Raw genomic sequence first — 11,896 nt, forward strand, 5'->3', positions numbered from 1 at the left:
ATAAATATCTAGTACACAGTAAAACTGCGGCGAATATAGACAATAGTTTAATTAACTTCATCAGCAACTTATATTTAATTATTAATGACTCACATAAAGTTTAAAAATTATTTTTTTATTACCTATTAACTTTAATTTAACCATAATAGAGAAAATGTTGAAGGATTCTTACACTGAGTCCGAGTCCAAAACACCGTCTTTTTTAACTACGGTTCATGGCGGTCCCCGACTCTTGAATTTCTTGAGTTTTCTAGTAAAATTTTAAAACACATATCAAAACGGAATGAAAATACATAAGGAATGGTGAAAAAGGACATAAAAAACTCACTGGGATCAGGTTGGAGTTCCGGGGTGGCGGTGCCGTTGAGCTCTGCCGCATGGTTCTCCTTCTCCGGCATTTTTCCCTCTCAGTCAAAGTAATTATGCTGGTTTTCATATGAAAATTTACTTAAACCATGGAAGGGGGAGTGTTTTACGAAGAAAGGAGGAAAATTTCAACCTTACTGGTGTTGGTTCCATCTCCGGCACCGCAACACAACCAAGCTCCGCCATCTCTCTATCTGATTACGATTTTTCTTGGTTATTCAACATTAAAAATAGTTTAAATAGCTTAGGATGGGAAAACAAGAAGAATTAAAAAAAAATTAGGTTTACCGGCATGTTTTGAGTCTCAAACAAGATGGCACCATCGTCCCTCCAGGAACTAAGCTTTTCCTCCAGTCATCCTTCTTCTTTTTCTCCTATTAGGCTGTCAGCTGGGATTTAGGAGCCGACTGAAGAGAGATTTAAATACCTCTCTCCCTTCGATCTAGGTCGTTTGTTTAGGTCTGGGCAGAGCAACGAAAACCGTTAGATCGGAATTATTCAAAAAATTGATTTCGATTGTCTATTCGGGTCCGTGTGAGGCAACGAGAACTGTTCAAACGGACTTATTTAGAAAATCAATTTGATTTGTCCATTTGAATCCGCGTGGGGCAATGAGAGCCATTCAATCTGGCTTATTCGAGAAATCGATCTGGATCGTTCACGCACACAAGAGAGGCCACGAGTCGTCCGATCTTCCTAATATGCGGATTGTCAGCGTGGGCTTCCCGCATGGAGCCCGTGTTGGCGCGGCTGCCACACGGCATGTGGCGATTTGTTGCGTTATTGACTGGGCATCTACGTGGTTCGTTTCTTCCCTTTTTGAGATTTGACCCCTGTTTTTAAAATTTTCTTTCAAACGTGCCCCCTTTTATTTTACATATTAGTCATAATTTTTGAAATTTGTTTCAAATGTGTCCAAAATGTATATATTCTTTTTAATAATTTTTGTTGCATCTTTTTAATAACAAAAAAATAATTCAACTGTTATTATTATTTAAGGAAATTAAAATTTTACTATTATGAAACTAATTTTTTTCGAACTCGGGATATTTTAATAAATACATTATATATACATATTATAGTTCCAAAGTTAAACCTGATCTATTAAAATCCATAACCGTTTAACTGTAATTGATCATTTTTAAACGAACTCAATAAACTGATAGTCTGTTACGCACACCAATACCTACATTAAGTCTATTTATTGATAAAAAATCCAACACTTATCATAAAAAAAGAATAAAATTCAATCATTAAATAATAATAAAATTAAAATGATATATTTCATGCTTAGTGTGAATGATTGTTTCAATCAAATTGAAGTTGTATGAATTCGTATTATAAGTATTGTTTTCTATTTAATATGATATGAAACATTTGACAATGAGTCATTTAGCAACAACTTTGATATTGTATTGAGCAGATAACTCAATGCCCTTAGCGCATGTATATTATTATCATACACTATTGTTATATTTGATTCAAAATTAAATAAATTATATTTTTATATTATACTTTAATAAGTAGAAGTTAATTATAATCTATACAATGTTATTTGTTTCATATATTTTTTAAACTATTTTATTTATAAATTTACTTATATACTTAATACTATAATTTTATGTTTGTTTATTATTGAACTATAAAAATATCTACATTCAATTAACATGCAACTTATTCGAAAATATAATATTTTTTATTCAAATAAATGTCATACTTATATCAAACTCTAATTCCTATTTTACATTTTATTTAAACATTTTATTAGGTAAAATTGAATTTGAATAAGAAAGTGTAAGTCCATAAAGTACAAAAAACATATTGAATAAACTTGAGTTGGTTATGTCCTCCCCTTTCCATCGAAAGGATGAGAGTTTAAAACTTACAAAAGCCCAATTTTATGATTGACATAGATGCAGTTACTAAAAAATATCAATACATGAAGTATAATATTTTATAGTCAACGACTAACTTTAACTTTTTTGTCTAACATTTATATAAAAATGTATGTTATACTATGTTTTTGTTTCTCCAATTCCCCTTGTTGTTCACATGTCATAACCATATTATTGTAGTCTTTATACGTAATACTCGGGTCCAAAAATTTGTTTGGGATCAATTTTGATAATTTAAAAAAAATAAAATATTTTTTTATAAATTAATTTAATTTAATTTTGTTAAATTATTGAAAAAAAATAGGGTAGAGATGTAATCGAATATAATTTTGGGAAAAAATGGTAAAAATTTGAGTCCGGTGGGTGTTTTTCAAAGAAAAATTAAAAACATAGGGTTAAAGTGCAAAAAGAAAAAATCGGTCACATATGACGGCCCAGTCAGTAGCCCAATGAATTGGAGCACGCCGCGTGGTAAGACACGCTGACGTAGGCGCCACGTGGGAGGTCACGCGGGCGATCCACATACCCAGCGATCGGACGGCCTAGGATTGATCTCGTGCGCGGGGACAGCTCGGATTCGTTCTATCCTTAGGCGCGATCGAATGAACAAAATCAATCACGATGAACGATACACATTCGTTTCCTTTATAAACGTGATCAGACAGACGATATCAATCGTGATGAAACACCCCAAAACGATGCAGGATGAGTATAAATATTTTGCATCGTATGGGAACCCAAACTCTAGCAGCTAACTCCCGCCAGAGAAGAAGAACCAGACGTCGGAGAAGGAGACTGATCGTTGACCACCGCCGCACAAGAGCCACCACCAGTTACTAAAAAAGGTAAAAATTCTCCCTACCCGCTCGAAATTCGATTTCGAGCATCTCTATGGCCAAATCAGAGAAAGAGGACGGCGGGTGAGTCGAAAACTGTGAGCAAAGCCCGGTGTAGTTGTCGAGGCCAAACCTAAAAATCTCTCTGATAAGCCCCTTTCTGCTTCTTATTTCACACGATTTTTCAGTCATTGTGCTTACCGTCCTTTACTATGCAAGTTAACAGAAGAAATAATCTCAACTGCAAAGAAGGACTGGCGAAGCCACTGCACTCAAAGGTCTCCCCCACCGGGTAGGTTTGATTTTTGTTATTTTTCAACTAACCGAGGCTCCCTAACATGTTCTTTTGTAGGGATACAAGCAAAAATGGTCAAAAACAGCCAGACCGATATGAACCACTGTCGTGGCTAGCGAAGCTGGCGCCGGAGCACGGCAGCGGCATCACACTAAAAATCCAAAATTGAACAGAAAGAGTTTTGGAAACCACTTTTGAATTTTGAGATATTTTTAGGTATATGAAGAGTGTTTTGAATATTTACAGAAAAAACTAAGAAAATTCGTTATCCATTGGGAGGCGTAATAGAAAGTGCGACCTTTAAAAACACCGATCCAAGTAAGAATCCCTCACCCTATTCTCCATTACGGTAAATTGAGGCTTAACAATGTATAATTTTGTATTTTTATAAAAGATTAGAGAATTCTAAAAATAATTATAGGTCACTAGTGGAGTCGAAATCGGTTAATTCACGATTGTCCTGATTTCCTGTTTATTTTCATATACTGCTGTATTTGTTTGTTATTATATGGTGTATGTTTTTAAATTATATGTTCTATAGCCTTATCAATTTATTTGGTTTATTTAGTTATATACCATCAGTATGAATATAGTTTAATTGATATGTAAATGTAATATGAAATATTGGTGTGTGTGGTTGGTTATTTTGTTAATAGAAATTTTATGTGAAAGTCTTACTAGGTACTTAAGGAAAGGGCGGACATGGTACATAGGGAATGGAACCCTACTGTGAACATTACTTTAGTTGAACAAGACTGGAAAATTCCTTACCGAGAAGATTTGGGAGATATTGTTCACTTTCACACCGGACAAGGTATTAAGGAAATAGAATGTTTGGTGCCTATTACTGGACAAGGTATAAGGACGGTCGGTTAATTGTTTAAATTAGATATTTGTTCACGAGTAGGGGGACATCCCTATGGACTCCTAGGGGTACCAGTAAGCAGGTAAGAAATGAAAGTTATCGTCTCTTGTTCTCTTATGCGTGAAAATAAAAAGTGGTATGAATATGGATATTCATAAATTATTTTTAAAAAATTCGTGACGGTAAGTGCAAAATAAACAGTTTTATTTGTATGAATGAATTTACTCAAATTAAGGGTTCTATAAGTTATTTTATGATTTTTACCAATCTTCAATTTTATATATCTGTAATTAGTGTGATATTCTTATTAGGATAATGTAGCTCACCCTTTCATGAATATGGATTTTTATAAGTTATTTTTTAAAAACTCGTTACGGTAAATACATAATAAATGGTTTTCTTTTGTATTGAATGAATTTATTCAAATTAAGGACTCCATTAGTTATTTTATGATTTTTACCAATCTTCAGTTTTTCGTATATGTGATTTGTGTGATATTCTTACTGGACTATTGTAACTCAACATTTCATTAACTATTTCAGATCAAGAGACCAAGATCTAAATTTTAATCAATAAGAAGATTATGAGTAGTTCACCACCCGACTCCCTTCAAGTGCTAGTGAAGGTTGTCCTAGGAGGCTTATTTATTCACTCTTGTTTTTATTTCCTTAATTACTGTTTGTCTTTTAGTAGGGACATTCTCGTATCCTTATTAGGCATATTAAATTATTGTGTAAGAAATGTAAATCATAACTTTATTAATCGTTTCTACATTTAAATTATAAATTCATTTCCTTTAATGTTTTAGGTCTTTAGAGTTGGTATCAGAACTGCGTTCCTGGGAACAATTCCTTGCACAAAGTCTTAAAAACACTAAAAAAAAAACTATCATTCAACCATTCTTTGTGAAATGTAGGTACAAAAACTTGAGAAGAGGAAGGCCTCCACTAAATTGAGTTGCCAGGGATGGTTCGATTCGAGAGGATGTTGATTGACTCTTTGATATGCTGAAGAGACTCATCCCTTTTCAGCAGGCTTGAGAGGAAAGGAAGGAGCTATTTGACCCTCCCCCACTGTCACAATTTGAGCCACCCTTACAGTGAAAAGATCAAGAGCCACCCCGATACAACCCTGCCCCTCCATCGTACCATCCGACATCACCACAGTACAATCCGGTGCCTCCACCGTATCCTCTAGTATCACCATAGGGCTACGTGGTCATTCCCCAGAACAATTTGGTCCCTCTTCCACAGGACTCAGTTCCACCAATGATGTACCTAAAAAACGTTAAAAGGTACAAAAGACTAAACTCATCTACCTTTACAGGGGCATCCTCTTTTGGAAAGGACGAGCATTGGTTAGTTGAGACAGATAAGGCCTTCGAGACTCTTGAAGTGGTTTTTAAACATAAAATTATACTTGTCACCTACATGCTTGTAGGAGAGGTAGATCATTGGTGGTAGTTCAAGCAGGCCACCCTACACATTCTAGTCACTTGGGAATTGTTCCTGTTAGCCTTCAATGTAAAGTACCTACCAGAGCACCTTTGACATTTAAAAGAAATGAAGTTTGCACACCTAATCTCATGTGATATGAATATGTCGGAGTATACCCAAAGGTTCCTAGAGTTGGGTTGATATTCCCCTGAGAGCATGATAGCTGAAGGTAGAAAGACAAGGAAGTTCGAGTAGAGCCTCCGTCCTCATATTAAGGGATGAAGTATCAATGAACCCCAAAAAAATTGAAGTAGTGCTTGGTTTGGAGAAATTGATCTCGTTCAAGAAGATTCGTAGCTTTTTGGGAATGACAAGTTATTACTGTAAGTTTGTGGAAGGACTTTCTAGTCTAATCGCTCATTTGACTCAGCTCACAAAGAAGAACGTTAAGTTTGAATGGAATGAGGACTGCGAAAAGAACTTTACAGAACTCAAGAAGTTACTAATTTACCCAAATCCTTTTAGTGTCATGGAATCTTTTATTCTCTTTTTTTTTCTTCTTCTCCTTTGCCTTTTTTGGTAGTTTTCTTTTCCCTCTTTAATATATAACTTTGGGCTTTGATGGAAAAATTTTGGGCTTGTAAAAAAAAGGGTTAATTGTATATTATTAGCTTAATTTGGTTCTTATTATCTTCTAATTCTATCATTAATGGGACACTAATGTTATTGATGGGGACAAGAATATGATGGAATAAGATTTTATGCCACAAAAGAAACTAAATATGGTAATTTACAAATTTTTTTGAGATTAAGAGAAAAGGATCAAAAATTAGGGTTTTGTCATGTTTGAAAACTTGATGAAAAGGGTTTTCAGATAATTTATGTATCAGTTCACCGTTATGTTTATCGATGATATCTTGGTCTATTAAAAAAATAGAGAGTAACGCGCTCATTACCTGACTCAAGTTTTAAAGGTTCTCAGAGAGAGAAAACTGTATATTAAATTGAGCAAGTATGTGTTCCAGCTTTGATCAGGCTACCTTCCTAGGGCACTTCATATCAAGAGATGAAGCATCAGTGAACCCCAAAAAAGTTGAGGCAGTGCTTAGTTCGGAGAAATTGACCTCGGTGAAGGAGATTTGTATCTTTCTAGTAATGACAAGTTATTACCGCAGGATTATGAAAAGATTTTCTAGCATAACCGCTCATTTGACCTAGCTCACAAAGAAGAACGTTAAGTTTGAATGGAATGAGAATCGCAAAATAAGCTTTACAGAACTTAAGAAGTGGTTGACTACTACGCCCGTGTTGGTTTTAACAAGAGGGACAGATGGATATACAGCTTATAGTTATGCATCCTACTTGGGGTTGAGTTGTGTTCTGATGCAGCAGGACAAGGTCATATCCTATGGATCCAGGTAGCTGAAGAGTAATGAAAAAAATTATCTCACCCACGACTTAGAACTTGCCACCATTATCCACGCCTTGAAGACCTAACACCATTACCTGTATGGAGGAACTTTTGATATTTATACTTATCATAAGAGTTTGAAGCACATATTCATTTAGAAAAATCTTAACATGCATCAAAGGTGTTAGATAGAGTTTCTAAAGGACTACAATTGTAATATTTTGTATCATCCAGACAAATGCAATGTGGTAACCGACGCACTCAGCAGAAAATGTGTAGGTATGTTAGCTCACCTAATAGTTTCTGAATGCAGGGTAATATTAGCTGCATAACATATACGATTTCAGGATTTGAAGAGAGTTGCATGTTTGGTCCACCTGACTGTCCAACTCAAATTGATCCAGAGAATAAACGAAGCCCAAGCCACCAATTCCACCCTAGCAGCTCTCATAAAGGGTGCAGAATAGAGAGTAAATTTAGAATTTTGAGTCTCTACTGATGGATTGCTGAACTTTTAGGACATGATGTGTATTCTAGTTAACAGTGAACTGAAAAACACATCATGACAGAGGCTCATAGCTCAAGATTCACCATGTATCCTTAAAGTACTAAAATGTATCAAAGTATGCGATCTCGATTTTGGTGGAGCGAGATAAAAAGAGAGGTTGCCGACTTTGTTTCTAAGTGTTTAGTATGTCAACACGTTAAGGAAAAACATCAACGTTTTGGAGGACTACTTCAGCTATTACCGATCTCAAAATGGAAGTGGAAACATATCACAATAGATTTCATGATAGGGTTACCCAGGGCACGCTCTGAATATGATGTCATTTGGGTAATTGTCGACCAGCTCACCGAGTCTTTTCATTTCTTGGCTATCAAGATGACCGATCCTTTGGAAAAGTTAGCAAAAATGTAGATTCAGAAGATAGTAAGGTTACATGGAGTTCCAGTATCAACAGTATCGGACAGCGACCCCAAGTTCACTTCTCGATTTTGATCTAGTTTTCAGCAAGTTATGGGAACAAAATTATTCATTAGTACCGCATTCGACCCTCGAACAACCAGAAAATTAGACAGGACGATTGACACATTAAAGGATATGCTCCAAGCTTATATTCTAAACTTTGGGAACTATTGGGATGATCACCTACCTTTGATAGAGTTCGCTTACAATAACAGTTATCAGACAAGTATCAGCATGGCTCCATACAAGATATTGTATGATCGCCAATGCTGATCGTCGATATTGTAATACCCGATCCCGAAACTTGGCTTAGGATTTATTTTAAAAATTAAAATTAACATATAAAATATAATTTTTAAATTTATGAATTTTATTTAATATAAAAATTAGGAAAAAAGATGTGGAGGATGAAATTAAAAATAATTTTGGGAAAAAAAGGGTGAAAATTTGGGTTCGAATGATATTTTTGAAAGAAAAATTAAAAACTGTAGGTATGTCAAAACGTAATTTAAGAAAAATATGTCACGTAGTACCGCCCAGTCAGTAGTGTCAATGAAGTAGAGTGTGCTGCGTGGCAAGACATGCGACTAAATGCGATTAAAGGCGATGAACGGTCCAGATTTGTTCTCTTTTTAAATAAGATCATACCGTCTAGATCAAATCGCGATGAACGATTCAGATTTATTTTCTTTTTAAACTCGATCGGACGGTCAATGTCAAACTCGATGGACGGCCAAGATTAAAGGGGTATTAGTATATCACTTTACACTGAACTCTAACCCTAACTGCCAGCCCTCCACTGGAGAAGAAGAACCAGTCGTTGGAGAAGGGCACCGCCCGCTGCCGTGCCGGAGACACCTCTGACTGCCAAAAAAGGTAAAAATTTTCTCATTTACTCAATATTTTATTTTGAACACCCTCATAGAAAAATTAGAGTAAAAGGACCAGTGGGTGAGTCGAAAACTGTGGGTAAAGCCCGGCGGCGCTGCCGTGGAGAAAACCAAAAACCACCTCTGATGATCACTTTTTAATTCCCGTTTCGTACGATTTTTTTACCATTATATTCATTATTCTGTTTTCAACAGGTTGACCCAAAAAAAAGCCCAACCGCGAAGGTGAGCCGGCAGAGTTGTCGATTTTTTTACTATTTTTTTGCCAACCGAATTCCTTTAACGTGTTTTCTCACAGGGATGAGTATAAAATCAGCAAAAATCGGTCAAAACTGCCCAAAAATAGCCAGTCTGAGGTAGATCGCAGCAGTGGGCAGCGGTGCTGTCGTCGAAGCACGGCGGTGTCGTCGTGACAAAATTCCAAAATTTGTCAGAAAAGGTTTTTAACACTGATTTTTGATTTTTTTGGAGTATTTCTAACTACTTGAAGCGTGTTTTAATCTTCGAAGAGAAATTCAAGAAACCTAGGGACCGCTAGTAGATACAGTTGAAATTTTAGTATTTCTGACACCGATTCGGGTAAGAATCTCTCACTCTATTCCTTTATATGAAATTAAAGTTTAATTCTAAATAATACGGTATTTTACGTAACTTAAAAAATATCGATAATTTATTATAGGTTACTAATGGAGTCAGAATATGTTATTTGTCATTGTTTATTATGTTTTAACTGATTGATTGATTTTATAGTTTTAAATGCATGATAATATATTAGAGTTGATAAGATAATTCAGTTGTATTTTCTTGATGCATGTATTGCTTGTTTTGCGTGATTTACAGTTAAATTATGAAATTAGAAATTAAATGTAAATAGAAAATTACTTGATTAAGTGAATGAATGAATGAGAGCTTTACTGGATATTCTGAAAGATGGTGGACAGACCGGGTACATAGAGAATCTTACCGTGAACGTTGCCTCATATCGGACGGGGTATCGAGAATTGATATTTTGACGCTCATACCAAACGAGGTATGGGATGGCCGGTTAGTTGACAATGTTGAATAAGGATTTATGCGTAGTGAGGACATCCCTATGGACTAATATGGATACTAGTACGTAGATAAAAAACAATTATTCTAGCTAATTGAATATGATATTATGATGTTGTTTGTGTTATTACCTCTATAGGTGAGTTTTAGAAATTTTACTACGGTAAGTATGCAATAAATCATTTTATTGATGATAAATGAATTTAGTTAAGTTAAGAGCTCAATTAGTTATTTTTATGATTTTTACCAACATTTATTTGTGTATCAGTGAGTAGTATGACATTCTTACTGGGTTAGTATAGCTCACTATTTCATTAATCATTTCATATCAGAAAGACCACGATCTAGATCTTGATCCACAAGAGGATTGCGAATAGGATATCCAATTATTTACTTTCCATTTACTTCTTTGATTTTTCATTATTCTTTTAGAAGAGTCATTCTTGTAGCCTTATTGGGTATTCTAAATTATTGTGTAAGGAATATAAACCATAACTTTAATATTTATATTCCGCATTCAATTTATAATTTATTTTCTTTTAAGTTTCGGGTCGTTACAGTTGGTATCAAAGCCGCGTTTCTCTGAACCATTCCTTACACAAAAATCGTAGAAATAACAAAAAAAATGAATCATCAGTCAACCATTACTTGTGAAATGTAGGTATAGATAGATGAGGAGAGGAAGACTGCCATTAAATCGAGCAGTCCGGAAGGGTTCGTTTCGAGAGGATGTTGAACAATTATTTGAAATGCTGGAGAGAGTCATCGCTGCCCAGCAGGCTTAGGAGGAAAGGAGGGAGCTACCTGACCCTCTCCTGCTATCACATGTTGAGCCACCCCTGCAGTTAGAGGATCCTGAGCCACCCCGGTACAACTCTGTTCCTCCACAGTACCATCCAGCACCACCAAAGTATGGTTAGGTGCCCCAACTGCATCACCCGGCAACACCACCGTATAGCTCGGTGTCCCAATTGCATCACCGACACCACCACAGTACAATTTGGTGCCTCCACCGTATCATCCAGTATCACCACAGGGTCATCAAATCTATCCCCAGTACATCAAGTTCCTCTTCCACAAGATTCAGTTCCTCCCATCATGAACTCATACTACATTAAGAGGTATAAGAGAAGGCTTTCACGACTCTTGGGGTGATTACCGAACAGAGAGTCATACTTGCCACCTACATGCTGGTGGGAGAGGCAAGCCGCTGGTGGTAATTCAAACAGGCCACCCTACCCGTTCCAGTCACTTGGAAATAATTCTTAATGGCTTTGAATGCTAAGTACTTCCCAAAATATCTCCAACGTCTGAAGGAAATAGAGTTTGCACACTCGGTCCAAGGTGAAATGATTATTTTAGAATATATCCAAAAGTTCATAAAGTTGGGTCAGTATTCCTCTGAGAGCATGATGGATGAAGACAGAAAGGCAAGAAAGTTCGAGTGGGGTCTCTATCATGAGATCAAGGAACAACTGTATATGTTCGAGCTCAGTACTTACTCGGTTATTCTAGCCAAAGCATAGCTTGTGGAAAGGAATTTTCGCATTTTTTCTCCAGCAGTGGGGATCCTTAGGCCCTCAGTTTGACACAGCAGACCAACATCTACTGCACTTATTCAGCATAACAAGAGACCTAAGCCAATGACTAGGGCTTCTTTTCATATTTTAATAACAGTACGCGACAGGACTTGCCAAGACTGTGGCAAGGATCATGGGGACCGACCCTACTATCGCCTCAACAATACTTGCCGTATATGTGGGAGCGCCCAACATTACGCGAGGGAGTGCTTGACGAATCAGAATCAGATCAGACCTCCTATCTAGAGCAGGGCTTAAAACTTTACTCAATAGGACGCATAAGTCAACTCAGACGTGATATAGGA

Source organism: Carica papaya, chromosome 6 (genome assembly GCF_054855325.1).
Source record: "Carica papaya isolate Zhongbai chromosome 6, ASM5485532v1, whole genome shotgun sequence".
NCBI lineage: Eukaryota > Viridiplantae > Streptophyta > Magnoliopsida > Brassicales > Caricaceae > Carica > Carica papaya.